Source organism: Rhincodon typus, chromosome 35 (assembly GCF_021869965.1).
Source record: "Rhincodon typus isolate 14 chromosome 35, sRhiTyp1.1, whole genome shotgun sequence".
In the NCBI taxonomy this organism is placed as follows: domain Eukaryota; kingdom Metazoa; phylum Chordata; class Chondrichthyes; order Orectolobiformes; family Rhincodontidae; genus Rhincodon; species Rhincodon typus.
Genome location: NC_063366.1, coordinates 2,828,185 through 2,847,782, shown reverse-complemented (window position 1 = coordinate 2,847,782; position 19,598 = coordinate 2,828,185). Strand labels below are relative to the sequence as shown.

The 19,598-nt window shown below is 43.6% G+C and overlaps 1 long non-coding RNA gene and 1 pseudogene across 6 annotated transcripts in view; one reads left to right on the top strand and one right to left on the bottom strand.

The window, feature by feature from the left end:
- The window catches only part of LOC109936936, a 20,334-nt pseudogene extending 3,135 nt beyond the window's left edge, over nucleotides 1-17,199 (bottom strand).
- The window catches only part of LOC125487016, a 46,675-nt gene continuing 32,246 nt past the window's right edge, over nucleotides 5,170-19,598 (top strand). For 2 of the 6 annotated variants that reach the window (XR_007265573.1, XR_007265575.1), the window contains exons 1-4: nucleotides 5,170-5,276; nucleotides 6,408-6,572; nucleotides 8,550-8,564; nucleotides 14,692-14,756. This is a non-coding gene — a long non-coding RNA (uncharacterized LOC125487016). Of the gene's footprint in view, nucleotides 5,277-6,407; nucleotides 6,573-8,549; nucleotides 8,565-14,691; nucleotides 14,757-16,141; nucleotides 18,059-19,598 lie in introns of those variants that run through there. The other 4 variants (XR_007265574.1, XR_007265572.1, XR_007265570.1 and 1 more) reach the window with 4 other exon arrangements.

The window sequence follows — 19,598 nt, the reverse complement described above, 5'->3', positions numbered from 1 at the left end:
TCTTACATTGTCTGGCCTGTAAGTAACTCCAGATGCATAGCAACACAGGTGAACACTACTGACCCCTTGAAGTATTCTAGCAAGTCATTCATATCAACCGCTAGAAAGGAAAAAAATAACGATAGACCTGGCGTCAAACTAGGCACTGGAAATGACAATAGCAAATGCAGCCCTATTCAAACTGCAAAGTTGACTTTATAAACTTCTGGGGGCTAGTGCCAAAATTGGGAGATCTGTCTCACAGGCTAATCAAGCAACAGCCTCAAAGTCATTCTCATTGAGTCATATCTTACAGGAAACGTTGCAGACAATATCATCACTATCCCTGAATATTTTCTGTCCCACTGGCAAGTCAGACCCAGTAAAGGTGGTGGTACAGTGATACCTGGTCAGGAGGGAGTTTCTCTGGGTGTCCTCAACCTGAAATCTGATGGCATCGGGTGCAGTATGACAAGAAAACCTCTTGCAGATTATCACTTACCATCCTCTTTCAACTAAAGAATCAGTGCCATGTTGGAGAACACTTGGGTGAAGCATTAAGGGTGGCAAAGGCACAGAATGTTCTCTGGGTGTGTGATTTCAATACCCATTACCAAGAGTGACTCAGTAGCAGCACTACAGATCGAGCCAGTCAAGTTGACAGGATGTAGATGCCAGACAATGCAGCAGTTGGTGAAGAAACCAACATGAGGGAAAAACATACTTGACCTCATCCTCACCAATCTGCCGGCTGAAGATACATCTGTCCATGACAGAATCAGTAAGAGGGACCATCGCACAGTTCTTGTGGAGATGAAGTGCTGCCTTGACATTGAGAATAATCTCCATCGTATTGTGTAGCATTATTACCATGCTAATTGGGAAAGACTTCAAACAGATCTAGCAATTCAAAACTGGGCATTCATGAGGCACCGTGAGCTATGAGCAACAGGAGAACCATGCTCCAACACTGTCCGCAACCTCATGGTGTGTCAAAGCTCCCACTCTACCACGAAAACCAAGCCAGGGGATCAACTCTGGTTCAATAAAGAGTGTAGCGGGGCACGCCAGTAGCAGGCAGACGTAAAAATAAGCTGACAACCTTCTGAAGCTCCCAAGAAGGACTACTTACGTGCCAAACAGCATAATTAGTATGTGATAGAGAGAGCTAAGCGATCCCACAACCAACGTATCAGAGCTAAGCTCTGCAGTCTCCCCACTCTCAAAGATAGGGGAGCCCAATATATCAGTACAAAAAATAAGGTTGAGGAATTCGCGACAATCTTCAGCCAGTGAATCGTCCATCTCGGCCTGCTCCAGTGAGCCCCAGCATTACAGACACCAGTCTTCACCCAATTCAATTCACTCTACTTGATATCAAAAACAGTTGGAGGCACTGGATCCTGTAAAAGCTATAGACTCTGACAACATTCCAGCAATAGTACTGAACACTTGCTGCACCCTTGTTCAAGCTGTACCAGTACTGTTACAACACTGGCATCTCTACAACACTGGCATCTAGCCAATAATGTTAAAAATTGCTAAGCTATGTCCTGTACACAAAAAGCAGGACAAATCCAACCCAGAAAATTATCATCTCACCAGTCTACTCTCGATCATCAGCAGTGCTATCAAGTAGCACCTGCTCAATAAGAAGCCGATCAGTGACACCCAGTTTAGGTTAGGCCAGGACCACTCAGCTCCGGACCTCGTTATAGCCTTTGTTCAAACATGGACAAAAGAATTTAATTGCAGAGGTGAGCTCAGAGTGACAGCCCTTGACATCAAGGCTGCATTTGACAGAATGTGGCATCATGGAATCTACTTAAAACTGGACTCAATAGGAATCAAGAGGAAAACTTTCTGCTGGTTAAAGTCACACCTGGTACATGGAAAGATGATTGCAATTGTTGGAGGTCAGTTATCTCAGGAGTTCCTCAGGATAGTAGCCTTGGCCCAACCATCTTCAGCTGCTTCATCAATGACCTTCCCTTCATGTTCTCCAATGATTGCACAATGTTCAGCATCATTCTTGACTCCTCAGACACTGAAGCAATCCATGCCCAAGTGCAACAAGGTCTGGGCATTATCTAGGCTTGTGCTGACAAGTAGCAAATAATATTCATGCCACAAAATGCCACACGATTACCATCTGCAATAAGATACAATCCAACCACCGATCCTTAAAATTCAATAGCGTTACCATCACTGAATGCCCCACTATCAACATACTGAGAGTTACCATTGACCAGAAACTGAATTAGAATCATAGAATCCCTACAGTGTGGAAGCAGGCCATTTGGCCCATCGAGTCCACACTGACCCTCTAAAGAGCATGCCACTTAGACCTACTCTCCTACCCTATCCCTGTAACCCCATATTTTCCATGGCTAATCCACATAGCCTACATATCTCTAGACTGTGACAGGAAACCAGAGCAGCCAGCGGAAACCCATGCAGACACAGGGAGTATGTGCAAACTCCACACAGACTTTCGCCCAAGGGTAGAGCTGAACATGGGTCCCTGGCGCTGTGAGGCAGCAGTGCTAACCATTGAGCCACCGCTCCCAGACTTGCCATTTAACAAAGTGGATACAAGAGCTGGGGAGAGGCTCAAATTACTGTAGTGAGTAACTCACCTCCTGACACACCAAAGCCTGTCCACTGTCTACAAGGCATAATTCAGGTCTGTGATGGAATACTTCCACTTACTTGGATAAGTGTAGCTGCAACAACACTCAAGAAGCTTGTTATCACTGGACAAGGCAGCCTGTTTGATTAGCATCGCAACCAAGCCTCCACCACCAATGCTCTGTTAATCTGCAGAGCTCCAAACTTTAAGTCTATGTCAAGACACTCTCAATTGCATTGCAGAAGCTTAATGCTATCCAGAACAAAGCAGCCCATTTGATGAGCACCACATCCGGAAGTTTTCACTTCATCCAACACTGATGGTCAATAGCAGCACTATGCGCCATCACAAGATGCACTGCAGATATTCACTAAAGATCCTTAGATAGCACTATCCAAACCCTTCTGGAAGGACAAGGACAGCAGACACATGAGAACACGATAACCTGCAAGTTCCTCACCATCCTGACTTGAAAACATATTATCATTTCTCCAGCATGCACTAGGTCAAAATCCCAGAATTCCTTCCCTAAGATGCTTTGTAGGTCTGCCTAGAGAAGATGGTCCTGCAGACTTGAATGTAGGAGGGTTGATCAATAAGTTCGTAAATATGAAAATTGTGGGATGGTAAGTAGTGAGGTGGGCAGTTTTAGATTACAGGAGGATATAGACAGGCCGGTCAGGTGAGCTGATCAATGGCAACGGGAATTCAGTGGATGACTGAGGTGATGCACTTGAGTGGGACAAACAAGGCAAGAGATTACATAATGAACAACAGGACCCTAGAAAACACCAAGGATCAGAGGGACCTTGCTGTGCATGTCCACTGGTTCCTTAAGATAGTGGGACAGATAGACAAAGCGGTTAAGAGGGCAGATACTTGCCTTCATTAGCTGAGACATGGATTTTAAGAACTGGGAGGTGATGTTGGAACCGTATAAACCTTAGTTAGGTTGAAGATAGAGTATTGTCAGCAGTTCTGGAATTCACATTATAGGAGGGATGTGACTGCACTGGAGAGGGTGCAGAGATTTACCAGAATGTTGCTTGAGCTGGAGAATTTTAGTTATAAAGAGAGATTGGCGATTTTGTCTTGGAGCAGAGAAGAATGAGGGGACGCATGATTGAGATGAATAATATTAAGGGGGCAGAAACAGGATTGACAGGAAATTATTTTTCTCATTGGTGGAAGGATCAATGACTAGGCAGCATAGAGTTAAAGCAAGCAGAAGGTTTAAATGTGATATGGGAGAATTCTTTTCACTCAGAGGGTGGTGTGAATCTGGAACTCCCTGCCCGTAAGGGTAGTAGATGCAGATACCCTCATATCATTCCAGAAGTATTTAGATGTACACTTGCCATGCTAAGATTATGGTGAAGTACCGGAAATGTGATTAGAATAGTTTGGTGTTGTTTTTGACCAGTGCAGATTCAATGAGCCAAAGAGCTATTTTCTGTGCTGCAGATCTTGATGACTCTATAATACTATGATGCAGCAGCTCAAGAAGGTAGTTCACCACTACTTTCTCAAAGGTAACTAGGCATAGGCAACAAATGTTGGTCCAGCCAGTGATGCCCACAACATATGAGTGAATAAAAAAACAAGAATTCCATTCACCTGTTGGGTGGTTAAAAAAAAATGAACAGTACATGAAGCAGAGCAAGGGACATATTGTTCTTGCCAAAATCATGCAACACAGATTATTTGATCATGCTCCCATTGCTGTCTTGCAGACAAAGCAGAGAACAGACTAAAAAGATACTTGTTAGATGGTGGAGATCATAGAGTGATTGCAGACAAGCTGCAGGAATGTGGAAGGATGGTGCAACAGAGGCATGAGGCACCTTGACAGAAGGTTCCCTATCATGAGAAGTGACAAATGGCAGGATAGTTGTGCAGGCACAGACTGTCACATTTCTCACAAAACAACAATGACCATACTTCAAAAGGCTGAAGTGATCTTTATGTCATCTGGCAGTCATAAAAGGCTCTCCACAGCGATCACAGATAACAGGGTGCTGGGAGGTCTTGGATGGATTTGAAGAGCCAGAAAACGTTCAGTTCCCAACACACAAAGAAAACTGACCACTCACAATCCACACAATAATAACCAGCTCCCAACACACACACAGAACTCCAAAATAGTAAATTAGGAAGAATCCTCACACACTGTGCGCCTCCCAGATAATTACACCTCACCTTCTTATATTCAGGAATAAGCCATCAACAAAACTCAGCCTGGAAATCAGAAGGGAAATGCTTCCAATAAACACACTCAATATCCAACACACAGCTCCAGTTAAACAGTTCAGCACAAAGCACGGAGTAAACAGCTCTCTCAGCTGGATCTTCTCACATAGCATAAGTGACATTTCCACCCCTGACTGCCCACAGGATAGTCAGACTGCCTGAAGATTGGTGTGGATATTATGGGATACAATTTGTATAAAAGTTGTTCCTTTACTCACCATCTCCTCACTTGGTTTTCAGTCCCTATAGGAAGTGAACCAGCTCTGGAAGAGGAAGAGGAGAGAATGGGCAGAGTGGGTGGGCTCTCTGATTGACGTCTCTCACAGTCAATCCAAATATTTCTGCAGCAACATGAGTTTCCTGAAGCTTGGCAAACTGACCGGTGAAATAGAGGTGATTTTGAGCAACAGATCAGGTGGAGATTTAAACTTGTCATTGTCCCGTCTGAATAAAACCTCACTTATTGCAGCTGCTGCTTCTGTTCCCCTGGTAGACCTTGGGGGCCAGAGATTTCTAGTGTGGGAATAGCATTCTTCATCGTCAGATGATTTCAAACTGACAGCAGTAGTGTGGGATGTGTATCCTCGGATGTGTTCAACAGTACATCAGAAATAACGTGATCTGAAGCATCCAAGACAGCGATAATGCAGTGGTGGAATCAGCACGGGAAAGAGGGACACAGCAGAGAGGGGCACAGAGGGGAGCGACATAATCGTGGCGTTCAGAGGAGAAAGGGGCCGCAGGATGATGGAGGACAGGAGGGAGGGACAGGAGAGAGAAGGGACACTGGATGGATGTGTACATGTGAGGCACACAGGGAGCACGGCTCAGGGATTGTGTTTGTGTTTTGGTCTATGCTTGGAGAGCGACTATGCTCGGAGATTGATTCTGTTATCGGGTCAATGACCGAGCGAGCGGTCCCTCTCATGACCAGCCCTCTGCTGGCCTCTCACCCTTGCATGAGGCTGCACCATTCTTGACTCCACACCGATCACCTGACCCGATGTCCCATCCAGGATTTAGGAGGCAACAATATATACAAGAACTTTGGAGATGAAAGTGAGGTTTACCGGGGATAGTATTTTGCAAAGATGAAGGGGTTATGGGTTGGTTTTTGGAAGGGAAAGCTGATGAGACTTAAAGGAGAGAGGGACAGTATCAAAGCAAGAAAACTGCAAACAAGATCAGCGAACATTGCAACCCGGAGTGGAAGTGGATGGTCAGCAGTTTATTAAGAATAGGTTTGAGGGAAAGGGAAGTGGGTCACATGGACAAAATGAGCTCAGAGATGGCATGAAGAAAGATAACATGAAGGGAAAAATGATATTTCAGTGCTCAGACTGGGGGAACATTAATGGAGGTTTGTACAGGTGGGCTGGAGGAAGACAGGGAAGTGGCAGGAGCAGCTATTGGGACTGTTTCAACCATGAATTATGTTTGCCTAAGTTCTGAAGAAGGGTCACTGGACTTGAAACATTAATTTTTTTTATTCACAGATACTGTCAGACCTGCTGAGTTTTGAAAGCAATTTCTGTTTCTTTTGCAGATCTCCAGAATCTGCAGTCCTTTGTTTTATTCTAATAGAAGAGAGTTGGGGCCATAGCCCCTTGATGTTTGGTAGCATAACCATTATTGAATTCTCCACTACCAATATCCTGGCAACAGATGATACGTTGGCTACAAGAGCAGGTCAAAGTCTAGGAATCCTAAAGTGAGTAACTTACCTCCTATCCATTGTTCCCTCTAACCTGTGTTCTGGCTTTGTGGGCCCTCCTAGGTCTATGAATGGCAATGATGCCCTGAATTGGAAGTCAATGCTGCAATTGTCATGACGACACTGATTGCTATGCACAGAACCTTGGAGCAGAAGTGCGTGTTATGTATATAGTTTAGAGGAAATGTTGGTCCTGCCTGCCATCGGCAAGACACAAGGAGTGAATGTGATGGAATACTGTCCACTTACCTGGATGAGTATAGGTACAATAACTCTCAAGAAGTTTACACTAGCAGGGCACCACATCCACAAACATTCACTCCCTCCACCACCGATGTTTAGTTGCAGCAGTGTTCTATTTACAAGATACCCTCCAGAAATTCATCAGTGCTTCTTAGATAGCAACTTCCAAACTCATGATCACTTACAACCAGAAGGACAAGGGCAAATCCACCAGCAAGTTCCCTTCCAAACTATTCCTCATCATAAATAGGAAATATATTACCATTCCTTCAATGTTGCTGGGTCAAAATACTGGAACTCTCTCCTCAATGGAATTGTCACTGTTCCAAGCAAATGGTTTGCTCCAATTCAAGATGGTAGCTCACCTTCACCTTATCATGGGGCACAAAGGGATGGTTAATAAATTCTGGCTCAGCCAATGACACCCTGAATGAATAAAGAAAATCCAGAGACCTGAGCACTGATGCTGGCACGTTTGCAGCTACATTTGATTTATGAAATCAAACATTTGCATTACCTTTGATGAAAAGGTTAATTAGCTGTGGAGAGCTTTTCAATGCCCTGAGGATGTAAAGTTGATGTGTGAATTATTCTTTCTTTCTTGGAGAAATGTTCTGCTTCCTGTGAACTGGAAATTAAAAACCCACTGATGAGGAAAATAACTCAGTCCACAGTGACACTGACCAATTGATTATGTCTAGGGCTCTAATTATAGGATCTTGAGTGTTTCAGTGAATGGAAACACACCATGCTGACAAATCATCTAGTTTGGGTTGAGATAAAAGTTAATTTATTCTAAGTTAAAAATCTATACAGAACACTGATTGGACAAACAAGTTACACCAAACTTTGAATCAACTAAAATAACAAAGCATTTGAAAATGACTCAAGATCATTCCTAGAACACGAAATGAATCTTGGAAGAGTGTAAGGTGAAGATATCACACCATTAATACATTGAGGTTTGATGGTCCGAGGGAACGCAGGACTGCAGAGACTTACCACCCCCTCCCTCACCACACTCAGGATAGTAATCCTCCCAGAGAGGACAGTACAAACATTCCCCATAGTATTAGTTAAACACCCATCAGCTGAGCAGGATCTTCTCTAATTCACATTCCCAACTAAAGCAGAGTCTGAATCTATCCCTTACGCACTTCTGACAGCCGGACTCATTTTATAAGCACAAGGGGCTATAGCTTTAAAATTGGGAGCTGAGCTGTTCAGAGTGCGTTTATGAAGTGTGTCAGGAAGATAGGTAGTGCAGGACCCCTGCAATACTGAGTTCTGAATCTTGATGAAAGTGATCTGGGGAGTTAACGGCACCACAGCTGACTCAGCTGTAGGTAGCTACACAGAAAACACATTAATAATGATAGGAGGCTTTTTCTCAAAATCCACAAACAGGATTGCCTGGTCAGACCCATAATTACTGCCTGTTCTTGCCACATTGGAACCTGTCATTTACATGGGCTACTTTTAGTACAGCCAACCCATTTTCACTACTTATTGGTCCCGATTGTCAGCTTTCCTTCCTTATGATTATCCACCTGCTTGTCAGCCTGTTTCTCCCTCTCCCTGTGGGCTCTGTTTCCATCGATTGCATATGTCTTAAACCACCACACCCACCCTGACCCCATCTTCAGCATATATACCACCATTGCTTAGCTACCTTCAGTGCTGAAGAAGAGTCACCGGACCCGAAATGTTAACACTGCTTTCTTTCCACAGATGCTGCCAGACCTGGTGAGTTTTACCAGCCGGAGATGTGTATCTAGAATGGTGTGTTACCTCCTTGGTACCAGGGTTGAGGATGTCGCTGAACAGCTGCATCTGTCAGTGGGGAAACACTTAGGAGACAGTCACCATTGTATCATTAGGGTTAGGTTGGAAAAGGACGAGGAGCAATTGAGTGTAAGAATCATGAACCACAGCAATTTAATGCAGAGAAGTATGAGATGATTTATTTTGGTTGAAGGATCTCAAACACTTATTAAAAATAATGGTACAATTCTAAAGGAGGGGCAGGAGCAGAAGGAGCTGGACTTGTATGTGCAAAATCATTGAAGCTGCCAGTTCAGGTTGACAGAGTGGCTTTATTTGCATGGACATTGAATATAAAAGCAATAGATTATACGTTCAAGTAATAAAATACTGGTTCGGCCTCTACCAGAGTGCTGCACCTAGTTCTGGGCATCACCCTTTAGGAAATATGTAAAGAAATTGGAGAGGTGCAGAAAAGATTTAAGGGAATGTAGGTCCAGGGATGAGGAAATTGGGAATGGTTTTCTTGAAGAAGAGAGGTTGACTAGGGATTTGGTACAGGATTTCAAAATCACGAGGGGGCAGTCAATGAAACAGGAGAAACTGCTCCCACTCATGTAAGGATCAAGAGTGAGAGGACATGGATTTAAGAGAATTGGAGAAAGAAGCAAGAGAGAGCTGAGGAAGATAAAACTTTCATGCAGAGACTAATCTGGATACGCTGCCTGAGTGTGAGATGGAAGCAGCTTCAATTGAGGCATTCAAAAGGAATTGGATTATCTGATAAAGGGCGTTTGTGCTCTGGGGGAAGGACTGGGACATGGTACTCTACGAAGTACGATGAGTCTGTCTCACACAACACACTAGGAAAATGGTCCTCTCCTGTGTGAATATTCTGATGTCTCAGGGGGCTCAAAGTAAACACAAAAACTTTAACATATATCTCACAGTAAAAATGTTTCTCCATTATACAGTACCCACACCCTGTGTTAATGGTCCTTGGAACAGACACACCTTGCGTTTTAAGAGACCTCTTGAATATCCTCCTTAGACCTCTCTGCATATTTATGTCTGTCTAAATTTAGGACTCTCCTTAAATTCAACTTCTTTGATTGCATTTGAAGGCCATCCCTCCTTCTGTCTTGGTGTTAATTTTTGTCTGATTACATCTCGATGAAACACTGTCAGATGATTAAGTATATTAAGATGCGACGTGAATGCAAGCTGTTGTCACATCACATTCTCTCCAATCTACAAGGTACAAGGTAAAAGGTAAAGGGCTGCTCTCTCATTAGAGAGACGATTGGTGGTGGTTTAACCTGAGGGTTATCACATTTCGGGAGGGGGAAGAGGTTGAGAAGGAGTGTCCTTCATGATAACCTCAACCACTGTAGGAATTAAACCCATGCTGTTGGTATCACTCTACATCGCAAATTGCCATCCAGCCAAATGAGCTAACTGATCCCCTTCTCAAGATACAGACCTGGAGGACAGACTGTGGATGTTGTTTGGCCTCTACGGCTCTGTTCGAGTGGCCGTTCAGCATCTGAAAAGCCAGACAGTGAATGTTGTGGGACAATGGAGACTGTCACAGCTGAGACATCCTGCCCTCCCCCAATTCCCCAGTTGGGCTCACTGATGAGTAACAGGATTCCTGGCTGATTCTAGAGACCAGAGACATCAAGGCTAATTGAAGTACCTTCATTAATACCCCTGGAATGGCTCCTCTCCCAGGCGCTTGTTTTTCTAACCACTGAGTATCTGGTTGTCTTCTTCGTCAGAATGAGAGTCAGTGAGTGATTTGTACCTGGTGCTGCACTGAACAGATGCTGAGTTTATACAGGAGTTTCTATACATACTGATGTCTGCTTTTGGTGATGTTTTGTCATCAGGTGAAAAGACCTAAATGCAGAATATAGAGAACTAGGAAGAAAGTTGAAATGTAGGACCTCAAAGGTAGTTATCTCAGGATTACTACCAGCGCCACAAGCTAGTCAGAGTGGAAACGGCAGGATATACAGGATGAACATGTGGCTGAAAAGATGGTGTGAGGGCGAGTGTTTCAGATTCACGGGCATTGGGACTGGTTCTGGGTGGAGGTGGAACCTGTACAAACTGGACTAGGACTGATGTCCTTGGGGGTGATACTTAGTAGAGTGGTTAGGGAGGGTTTAAGTTAGTGTGGCAGGTGGATGGGAACCAGAGGAGTAGTGTGGTAGATGCAGAAATTGAGGGAGAGGTAGAAACCAAGGCTAAGGACAAGAACAGGCAGGGAAATGCTGCTGAAAACAGTGGGGGAGTTAGTCTGAAATGCATATGTTTCAATATGAGAATTATAATAGGCAAGGTAGATGAACTTAGAGCTTTGGTTAGTACTTAGAACTATGACAGGAAAGAGGGACAGGACTGGACAGCTGAATGTCCTATGATTTAGATGTTTCAGGTGTCATAGAAGGCGGTGAAAGGTTGGGGGAGTTGCATTACTGGTAAAGGACTATCTCACAGCTGCAGTGAGGGAGGATCCATCAGAGGACTCGTGCAGCAAGGCAACATGTGTAGAACTCAGGAATAGGAAAGGTGAAATCACAATGCTGGGGGCATACTACAGGTCTCCCAACAGCCAGTGGGAGATAGAGGAGAGAATATGTAGACAGATTTTGGAAAGATGTGAAAACAGCAGGGTTGTTGTGGTGGGTGATTTTAACTTCCCCTGTATTGATTGGACTCACTATGTGCTAGGAGCTTGGATGGGGCAGAATTTGTCAGGACCATTCAGGAGGGTTTCTTGACACAATATGTAAAAAGTCCAACCCGGGAAGGGATTATACTGGACTTGGTTTTGGGAAATGAGCCCAGCCAGGCGAGTGAAGTTCAGTGGGGGAGCATTTTGGGAGTAGCAACTATAATACCATGAGTTTAAAGATACCCATGGATAGGGATAACAGCAGTCCGTGGGTGAAGCTGTTAAATTGGAGCAAGGCGAACTACAACAATATTAGGCAGGAACTGGAGAATGCTGATTGGAGGCAGCTGTTTGAGGGTAAATCTACATTGGACATGTGGGAGTATTTGAAATGGCAGTTGATAAGAGTTCAGGAGCGGCACGTTCCTGCAAGAATGGAGGATAGGTATGGCAAGTTATGTGAACCTTGGACGACCAAGGATGTTACGACCTTAGCCAAAAAGAAAAAGGAAGCATACGTAACGTCTAGGAGGATGGGAGCTGATGAAGCGCTTGAAGTACATAAGGGAAGTAGGAAAGCACTTAAACAAGGAATTAGAAGGTCATGAAAAATCGTTAGCTAACAGGATTAAGGAAAATCCCAAGGCTTTTTATACTTATATAAAAACAAGAGTATAGCCAGGGAAAGGGTTGGCCCACTCAAGGATAAAGGAAAGAATCCATGTGTGGAGCCAGAAGAGGTAATTGAGGTCCTGAATGAATACTCACCAAAGAGAAGGAATTGGTGGAAGATGATCTCAGGGGAGTGTTGAGTTTCTAAGCCAAGTTGCTATTAAAAGGAAAAGGTGTCGTGTGTCTTAAAAAGTTTTAAGGTAGATAAGTCCCCAGGTCCTGATAGGATCTATCCCAGAATATTAAGGGAGGCAAGAGAACAAATTGCTGGAGCATTGACAAACACCTTTGCATCTTCTTTGACCACAGGTGAGGTCCCAGAGGACTGGAGAATAGCCAATATTTTCCCATTGTTTAAGAAGGGCAATAGGTATAATCTTGGAAGTTACAGGCTTGTGAGTCGCACATCGGTGGTAGGGTAATTATTGAAAAAGATTCTCAGGTCCAAGATCTATACACATTTAGAAGCAAATGGACTTATTAGGATTAGCACGGTTTTGTGCGGGGGAAGTCGTGCCTCATTAACTTGATCGAGTTTTTTGAGAATGTGATGAAGATTATTGATGATTGTCTACATGGACTTCAGTAAAGCCTTTGACAAAGTCCCTCATGGCAGACTGATACAAAAGGTGAAGTCACATGGTATCAGGGTGAGCTGGCAAGATGGATACAGGAACTGGCTTGGTCATAGGACACAGAGGATAGCGGTGGAAGGATGCTTTTTGGAATGGAGGGTTGTGACTAGTGGTGTTCCACAGGGATCAGTGCTGGGACCTTTGCTGTTCATGATCCACGTAAATGATTCGGAGAAAAAGGTAGCTGGTCTAATTAGTAAGTATGCAGACTAAACAAAGATTGGTCAATTTGCAGATAGTGAGGAGGATTGTCAGAGGAAGCAGCGAAGATCGGTCGGAGGCATGGGCAGATAAATGGCACACCGAGTTTAATCCTTTTAAATGGATGGTCAAGTACATGTGGGAATTATACAGTGAATGGCAGAACCCTTAGGAGGATTGATATGCAGAGGGATCTAGATGTGCAGGTCCACAGATCACTAAAGGCGGCAGCACAGGTAGATAAGGCTTAGGGCGTGCTTGCCTTCATTGGAAGGGGCATTGAGGATAAAGATAGATAAGTTATGCTGCAGCTTTATAGAACTTTAGTTCGACCACACTCGGAATATTGCGCACAGTTCTGGTCACTACCCTACCAGAAGGATGTGAATGCTTTGGAGAGGGTACAAAAAATGGTTTACCAGGATGTTGCTTGGTAGGGGGGATTTTACCGACGAAGAAAGATTGGATAGGCTGAGTTGTTTTTCACTGGAACACAGGAGGTTGAGGGGCAACCTGATAGAAGTTTATAAAATTGTGAATGGCATGGATAGAGTGGAAAATATTAGGCATTTTCCCAGGGTGGAGGGGTGAATTACTAAGGAACACAGGTTTAATGAGTGAGGGCGGGAGGTTTAAGAAACATTTGTGTGAGGCAAGTTTTTCACACAAAGGGTAGTGAGTGCCTGGACCGCATTGCCAGAGGTAGTGGTGGAAGCAGGCAGAATAGCAGCATTCAAGAAGCATCTGGACAAACACATGACTGGGAAGGGAATACAGCGATCCTGTAAGTGAAGACAGTTTTAGAATGGAATGGCCAAATGTGTCAGCGCAGGCTTGGTGTGCCAAAGGGCCTGTTCCTGTGTTGTATTGTTCTTTGTTCTCTTTGTTAACTCTTGAAATAATTGACCTGGTGCTGGGAGAGATCAGAGACAAAGAGTATGTGAAACAATCCTGATATACATCACATTGGTAGCCGTTCTCTCCCATCTCTGCTCATTGATATTGCAGGAGGTCGGATGGCTGTGTGAAGTTTTTATTATAATATCTGCATCAATAGTCTCCCAAATGGTTTCTCACCAGTATGGTCCCTTTGGTGCTTTAGGAAAGCAAAGATTTGGGTGAAATCCGGACATATATTTCACACTTGAAAGAACGCTTGAGGAAATACAGGACTTCTATACATATTGATGTCTTCTTCTGGTGACGTTTGGCAACTTGATCAAAAGTTAAATTAGTCCTCTTGAAATGATTGGTCTGATGGTGGCAGAGGTTTGAGACAGACCTGGCTGCAGGTCCATGTGGAGACATCGTTGTGTGGCAAGACGCAAGATTTGGTGAAATAATCTGGACACATATCACATTGGAAGGGCTTGTCTCCAGTGTGGGTTCTCTGATGTTCCAGGAAGTTCAACAACAGTGTGAAGGTTTTAATACAGAACTCATACTGATAAAGTTTAAGCATAAGTCTTGAAACACAGCTCACACGTGAATCGTTTCTCCTCTGTTTGAATCTACTCATGTGCCAGGGTGTTTTGAAGACTTCAGGAGGACTTTATGGTAAATCTCACACTAGTAGGGTTTTCCTTGTGAAGAACATCTGATGAACCATCAGCTTCGATAAGTTAATGCAGGCTTTGTCACACTGTTCATATGTGAATAGTTCCTTTGCAGAACTTTGGGAGGTTCACCAAGCCTGATGCTTGAGCAAAGCCTGCATTGCACAACTCAGACTTGAATGGCTTCTCCCTTGTGTGGATGTGTCAGTGTTTCACGAGTGTCAATGACTGAGTGAAGGCTTAGTCACAAACTTTACGTTTGAAAGGTTTTTTCCCAGTGTGAATACGCCGATGATTTAACAAACCTGATTGTTGTGCAAAGTCCTTATTACACACCTCACATGTGAACGGTTTCTCCCCAGTGTGAAGGCGTTGGTGTTCACGAAGGGTCGATGACCGCAAGAATGACTTCTCACACACCTCACAGGTAAATAGCTTCTCTCGCGTGTGAATTCGTTGGTGAACACGAAAGTCATATGAGCATGAGAATGATTTGTTGCACACCTCACACTTGAACGGTTTCTCCCCAGTGTGAATGCGCTGATGTGTGCGGAGGTTTGATGACTGTGTGAAGGCTCGGTTGCACACTTCACATTTGAAGGGTTTCTCTCCTCTGTGAATTCTCTGATGTCTCAGGAGATCGGAGGATTGGGTGAATGACATTTGACAAATTTCACACTTGAATGGTTTCTCCCCCGTGTGATTACTCTGATGTGTTAGGAGCTTTGTAGACGTTGCAAAAGCTTTATCACACACCTCACACTTGAAGGGTTTCTCCCCTGTGTGGATTGTTTGGTGGACCAGGAGGTTCGATAACTGTTTGAAGGATCTGTCACACACATCACATGTGAATGGTTTCTCCTCTGTATGAATACGCTGATGGTCACGGAGGTTTGAAAAATGTGAGAACGATTTATCACACACCTTGCATGTGAACGGTTTCTCCCCTGTGTGGATGCGTTGGTGTGCACGGAGGTTCGACGACTGTGAGAATGATTTGTTGCACATCTCGCACGTGAATGGTTTCTCCCCTGTGTGACTGCGTTGGTGCAGGCAGAATTGGGATGAGCGTGAGAATGACTTGTCGCACATTTTACACTTGAAGGGTTTCTCCGCCATGAGGCTACCTTTCTGTTAACAGTTGTACAGCAAACATACCTTGAGATTTATGAGATTTATGAGCCGCTAAAGTCACATTTGAGCAGACATTGATCCAGTGGAGTGAGTCACTGGTTCATGAAGCTCAATGAATAATTGAAGCTCTCATCATACTTGGAACCACTCACAGTTCTTCCCAGCCTCACCTTGACTGAACACCAATAGCCAAACCTTCAGAAAGGTTGGTTCTAATGGAATGCTCCAACCCACTGACCAGTGTCAGATCTGATGATATGTCAAAGCTCTCCTGACCCAACTGATTTCCAGATGATGGTTTCACTGCCAAGCTCTCTTTGCATTGAGCAAAGCCGTGACGGGACTGAATGTCTTCCCACAGCTGTGCAGTTGTTCCTTGGGTGATGGTTAGAATCTATCTGTGGTGTCTATCCTTGCTGTATTCTCTGGTTTAGTACAGCTCAATCCTTCTGTAAAACAGGAAAAGGAAACATGATTTCCACAAATTCCCTCTCCTCCTTTGCTGAAGAGGCTGACTCCTCAATTAGAGACTGTTCCACGTGAGTGCTAGTCTGCTATTCCTCTGTGTGTGTGCGGGTGTTGCGGGGTGGGGGCAGTGACCACGAGCAGACAGTGTGACTTTTTTCTTTTCTCCTCCCAACCCTCCATCTTCACAATCACCGTGGGGCAATGGAAAAGTCAGTCGAAGGTGGAAAATAAAATAAGTTAACAAGCCACTATGAGGTTGTGTCATGCTGGTGAAGACTGCTGATACCCCTACAGTATGTGTTTAGTTTAAAAAAAACTCAGGAGAAGTGTTGATTCACTGGAGATGCAACCACATCCACCCTTGGTTTCCAAAATTACGTGATGAAAACACACTGGGCACAAAGAGCTCAAAGTTAAGGAAAATGTTGCATCAGCGTGGCTGATTGAAAAGTCTATCCTGGTTTATCCTGGGAAATTAGATACACTGCACTTGCTCAGACGGCACATCCCAAATTCAGCTCTCAGTCACAGCATTGGGCAAAACTATCAAATCCAAATCCACGCTTTTGGGAAAGCTCAAGGCCTTCATGTAAAGTCATGAAAGAAGACAAAGACATTACAACAAATGGGTCTCCATGTATGGCAGCTGAATTGAAAAGTGCACAGTGTTAAGTGGATGAGTTTCAGAGTGCTTTGGGACATAAAGTGGTCGTGAAAGAATCTATATAATTACATAACCTTGCTTTTTTTGGTTGTGTAAGGATTTACAAATATAGTGTGGTCAGATGTTATGGAGAGATTTGAAAAGTCAGATACATTTAGATTATAACACACAGAGAGAACTGACCATTCACAGTCCACCGGATAATAACCAGCTCTCAACACACAAAACTCAACAACAGGAAATCAGTAAGAATCCTCAGACACTCTGCACCTCCCACATAATTACATCTCACCTCCTCAGATTGGGGAATGAGCGATCAACAAATCTCGGCCTGGAAATCAGAAGGGAAATGCTTCCAATAAGCGCACTCAATATCCAACACACAGCTCCAGCGTCTAATAGTTCAGCACAAAGCACCGCGTAAACAGCTCTCTCAGCTGGATCTTCTCACACAGCATAAGGGACATTTTCCACCCCTGATTGCCAACAGGACAGTAAGACTGCCTGAAGATTGGTGTGGATATTATGGGATACGATTTGTATAAAAGCTGCTCCTTCACTCACCATCTCCTCACTTGGTCTGCAGTCCCCATTGGAAGTGAACCAGCTCTGGAAGAGGAAGAGGAAGAAATGTGCAGAGTGGGTGGGCTCTCTGATTGACGTCTCTCACAGTCAATCCAAATATTTCTGGATCAACATGAGTTTCCTGAAGCTTGGGAAACTGACCGGTGAAATGGAGGTGACTGAGCAGCAGATCAGGTGCGGATATAAACTTGTCATTGTCCCATCTGAATAAAACCTCACTTATTGCAGCTGCTGTCTCTGTTCCGCTGGTAATGGTTTGACAAGAATTTTTTTGTGTAGGAGTAGCATGCTTCATCCTTAGAGAGTTTCAAACGGTCAGGATCAGTGTGGAATGTGTATCCTCGGATGTGTTTGACAGTCGATCAGAAGAGGAAAACCCACAGCATCCAAGGTAGTGATGACATGCAGTGGTGGGAACAGCACATGCACGGGAAAGATGGACAGAGGTGGAAGGGACATCGGGAAGAGGAGCAATTTAATCTCCTCTATATCTCACTTCCAACCTTTTAAATCTCCCCTTCTTCTCTGATCTAACTTGGTTCCTTTCTTCTTCCCAGCCCATCCTGTTTCCTACCTTTCCTTTGTCCTCAATCCTCTCCCTGTCCCCTGCTCTCAATTTCGTCGTGTATTTGACAGATATGAGGGATAGGGACAAAGTGCACTATTTTAAACTCTTATCATAAATTAAAAAAAAGAAATTCTATAAAATGTTGTTGAGATAATAATGTCATCATGACTACATTATTTTATTGTATTCATTCATGGTAGATGGATGGATCTGACTGGGCCAGCATTTGTTGCCCATCTTATTTGCTCTTGAGAAAGCTGCTTGCTTGAACTGCTGTAGTCCATGCTGTAGGTAGCGCCACAATGTTGTTCAGAAGGGATTTCTATGATTTTTACCCAGTGACAGTGAAAGAATATTACTAAGTCTGAATGGTGAGTGGCTTGAAGGGGAACTTGCGGGTAGTGGAGTCCCCCTACATCTGCTGTCCTTGTCCATCGAGATGGAAATGGTCATGGATTTGGAACATATTGTCTCAGGATATTTAAATGGTTAACCATTTCTTCTGTTAGTGTGATACAACTGAAATAGACTAATATCTGTGGGCCTGTAGTTTGCTGAAAAAAAAACGTTGGCCAGAGCATGTAGATTGGAGTTGTGAATATGAATGACTGTTGGTGCATGAACACCCAAAAACCCCAACTGTAATCTGAAGAGCTGCCTCAAACAATTGGCAGAAACTCACCACTCTGATTATTCCCATCTGGAGTCATGGTCATTTCTGTTGCTGGTACCAGTTTCCTAGTTGATGTTTAACAAACCAGTATCAATGATCACAAATGTTCAATTTATACTTGATGTCACTAACACTTAAAATGCCAAGTCCAATTACAGTCAATCTTACACAGATTAAAACAGACACAAGCTAATGTAAATTCTCAGCCAGAAGCTCTGCGCTTGCTGTTATATATTTGACAGGTTTTACGGAAGCAAACATTGAAAAAATTGTTTGCGCCCAATGAAAGCAGCTTTATAAAAAAGAAGTACGTTATGTTCTGATTGGCTTCATGATCAGTAAACAGTGACTGGATCATTTTGTCAGACTTAAGAGATATTTTAAACCCCTTTCCTTGTTTTTTTTTGTAATATTCAGTCCTATTAGTCTTAATCAGAATAATTTGTGAGTTCACTTTTATTTGTGTTTTGTACCAAATTCTGTACTTAGATACTCTATTGTAGACACTCCCCCCACCCCCAACAGGTGTGGAATGGACAAGAGTGGTTGAAGAGAGGAAGACAATAAAGACTGTAAACATCAATCAATGCGATTGTGAAAAGGTTTTGTTCAACATTTTCATCACCTGAGCACAGACCATTATCACATAGAAGGGCCAAATGCCAGTTTTGTGAGTTTATTTATAGTATCTCCATATATATGTATACATGCATACAATATAGAAACAGGCCTTTTGGCCCACCACGCCTATTCCAACGAATAAACACCAAAGTACACTAATTCCATTTACCTGCATTTAGTCCATAGTCTACTATGCTCTGGCATTTTAAGTACTCATCCAGATGCTTCCTAAAGAAGTACTTGCCTCCACCATCCTCTCAGCCAGCACATTCCACATATCTATCACCCTCTGGGTGAAAAATTTTTTCCTTAGATCTCCTCTAAACTACTTACAACTCACCTTTAATTTATGCCCTCTGGTATTAAATACGCCTGCCAAGAGAAAGAAATTATCATGATCTACTCAGTTTATACTTCTCATAATTTTGTATGCCTCAATTAGATCCCCTTTCAGCCTCCTCTGCTCCAAAGAAAACAAGTCCAGCCTATCCAGTCTGTCCTCATAGCAGGCCAAGCCGCATCAGAGGAGCAGGAAAGCTGACGTTTTGCGTCGAGA